Genomic DNA, 3,283 nt, shown 5'->3' with positions numbered 1-3,283 from the left:
ACCTCAGGTGAGCAATTTCTCTATGAATTTTCTATGTTTCTCACCAAAAGCGGATGTTTGAGCCCCCCCCCAAAAAAAGGTACAAAAATGTTGGGACTGGGGCGTACCACTGCCCAGAAAACGTTGGGATGGGGCGGGTTAAAGAAAGATATAGATTAGAAAGACTGGCAAAAAAATTGACACTGACCTATAGTGAAAAATATCGACATACCGAAACAAACTGACATCAACTTTAAGAGCAGCAAAGAATAAGTATTACAAAGATATATTGAAAGAAAGTCAAGGAAATCCTAAATCCCAGTGGAAAACTATAAATTCAGTACTTGGTAGAACAAACAACTTAACCTCTGTGCACTCTGTTGAATTAAAGCCTCCTTGCTTTGACACCTCTACATTATTTAATGAACATTTTTTTTTAAATCTCTAACATAGAATCAGCTGGGATGGAAAACAACCATAACAGGTACTTAGATAACTCTCTTGATTTTTCAATGTAAACACAACAAAAAAACTATCGTTACACCTTCTGCGGGATATAAAATGACACACGAATGAAGGGTTTTGATAACGGCCTCCTCCATTGGTATCCCTGCATGTGTTTGTTGCATATTTATTATAAGCTATATCCATCGCTTCTCCCATGCATATTTCTACCTCGTCCTATGTGGCAACTCATCCACTGTCAGGCTTACCAACCCTAGCGAGACAGCCAGGTTGTTCAGTATGAAACACATCGGACCCCTCCCTGTAACAATAGTTTTTTTTGCTGTGTGTACTTACCAACAGCACAACAGACTGAAGTTGAAAATTACCTGAATGCATTAAAATCTGCTGCTCCAGGTTATGATGATATATCCCCCAAAGTTTTAAAATATAAATCAGATGTAATATCTAAACCTTTGACTCATAATCAACCTTACAACCTTACAACCTGATCGCTTAAAAAAGGCCAAAGTTATTCCTACATATAAGACAGGTAGCAGAAGTGATATTAATAATTATCGCCCAATCTCTATACTACCAGCTTTCAGCAAAATATCTGAAAAAGTAATTGCAGTTAGATTAATACAATACCTTGAGGAAAATAACCTACTATCTGAATACCAACATGGGTTTCAAACAGATCGGTCAACAGAATCTGCAATATTACAGTTTGTTGACAATGTTTATAAGTTCTTAGAAGAAAAGTATTATGTAGCTGGGGTATTTATTGACTTATCGAAAGCATTTGACACATTAGATCACAAAATTGTAATTGTCAAATTGGAACATATTGGAATAAAAAGTGTCCCATTAAAACTATTTCATTGTTATCTCAGCATTAGAATGCAATGTGTTTTTGTAACAATAATTTCTCGCCTTTTAAATCATTAACAAAAGGTGTAGGCTACCACAAAGGTCTATCCTTGGGCCACTTCTTTTTCAAATATACATTAATGACGGCCATGCCACGTTGAGTACACCGCTTCCCGTCCGATCAGCGAAGTTAAGCAACGTTGGGTCTGGTTAGTACTTGGATGGGTGACCGCCTGGGAACACCAGATGCTGTTGGCATCCCTACGTGTCAAGTGGGGTTGGTGGAGGATTAGTGCCCCTCCCTGTAAAACAATTAACTCTAAGCGCTTGACCACCCCGTTTGGGATACATGGCGTCTGGCAATGGATGGATATAATAAATGCCAGCACAATATTTAAGTTTACGATATATGCTGACGATACTAATCTCTTGTTAGCAGACAATAATATAAATTACCTACATTCAAACTTACTCTTGGAATTAAATTTAATAAATCAATGGATAAAATCTAATAAATTAAAGCTTAATGTATCTAAAACAAAATATATTTTCTTTCAAAACCAATCAGTAAATAATTCTTTGCCACCATTCCTACTTCATGGTGAAACTATACAAAATATTAGTAAAATAAAATTTCTTGCTGTACTCATAGATCAGAATATCACTTATAAATATCATATAGATGAAATATGTTTAATGTTATCCAAAGTGTGTGGTGTATTATACAAAGTCCGTTATAATCTAACAACAGAAGCTATGATCAGCATTTATTATACACTATGCTATCCTTATCTCATGTTCTGTGTATCCATATGGGCTTATACAGTTGAGCAAGTAGAAAGTGCGAAAAAACATTGGGGTATATGGAGACATCTGGCAGTTCCCTGTAATAACTCCACGTATCTTTATGAATGAATTGCTCAGAACCTATAGCCTGTGTAAGGTGGACCGTGATTGGCTGAGCTTTTGAGTGGTGGTGAAGCAAGTATTCTCATCATATTATACGTAAATCAAGGTTAATAACTAATAAGTGGCACGAAACAATGTATAGAGAATGCTACAGCATTTAATGATCGAACGTGGAGTATAATAGAGTAATAAAGCTCAGCAATCTGTAAAATGTAACTGGCAACATAGAACAGAAGAGCAGCATGTCAGCTGGTAGTTTTGTTTATTCATAATATTCGAAGCAGTGGAAACGAAGTCTAGTGAATCAGATAAATAGATGTTGACCACTAACGAAGTTAACGAATGTAATATTGGTATTACATTTCATCAATTTCAAGGGTTATTATGCTCTATGACACATGATATCTGTTAATATGCATAGGCAGTAAATTAATACTGAACTATTTCTTGTCTTACTACCACTTCACCAAATATATTATATTGAAATAAGAAGAGAGAAGACAGTAGTACGCCATTAAGACTTTGTAGCAAAAGGAAGAAGGAAATAGAGAGGGACAGCAAGCACGAGGAAGAAACAAAGAAACGAGGGGCAGTTGAAGCGCTGAAAAGAATTGATTCGGGACCAAAGGGGTGCCAAAACCCTTTACGTATCGCCCACGTCTTTGCAGACAATACCCCCTCACGGGGCTTATTCTCATTATAAATGCATTGCATTAAAAATGCAAAAATATAGTAAGATAATCAGCAACATTCATACATTATGAGATGGGTACCCTAAAATTATTCCTAGCAGCTCCATTTAATTACCTTCACGTCCATGAGGTGCATAAAACATCGTTCTGTAACATCAAACAGGGACTAGGCAACCAAATATTCAGTTTTAATTTGCAGCACCAAACCAACACCGACCTTCCCTTAGTGTTTGGAGGAGATGGTAGGAAAGACAACGATGAAGACCGTGGAATGAAGAGGTTACCAAATGGGTAACTAGCGTCAATTAACACTGGCAGCCGTGGGGTTGTTCCGTCATTGTAATACATAATTATGTAGGGAGGTGAGTATGGAAGTTAAGAAGTCA

The 3,283-nt window shown here is 36.7% G+C and overlaps 1 non-coding gene across 1 annotated transcript; it reads left to right on the top strand.

Moving 5' to 3' along the window:
* The first annotated feature begins 1,435 nt into the window (after nt 1-1,435).
* On the top strand, nt 1,436-1,554 carry LOC145410284 (5S ribosomal RNA). The gene has a single exon (XR_013899248.1). It is a non-coding gene; the product is annotated as a 5S ribosomal RNA (ribosomal RNA).
* The last annotated feature ends 1,729 nt before the right edge of the window (nt 1,555-3,283 follow it).

The sequence above is a fragment of the Coenobita brevimanus genome, chromosome 84 (genome assembly GCF_032717465.1).
Source record: "Coenobita brevimanus isolate Jiangsu-jjx chromosome 84, ASM3271746v2, whole genome shotgun sequence".
In the NCBI taxonomy this organism is placed as follows: Eukaryota; Metazoa; Arthropoda; class Malacostraca; order Decapoda; family Coenobitidae; genus Coenobita; species Coenobita brevimanus.
Note: the sequence above shows the minus strand (reverse complement) of the source record. Positions and strands in the feature narration are given on the sequence as shown.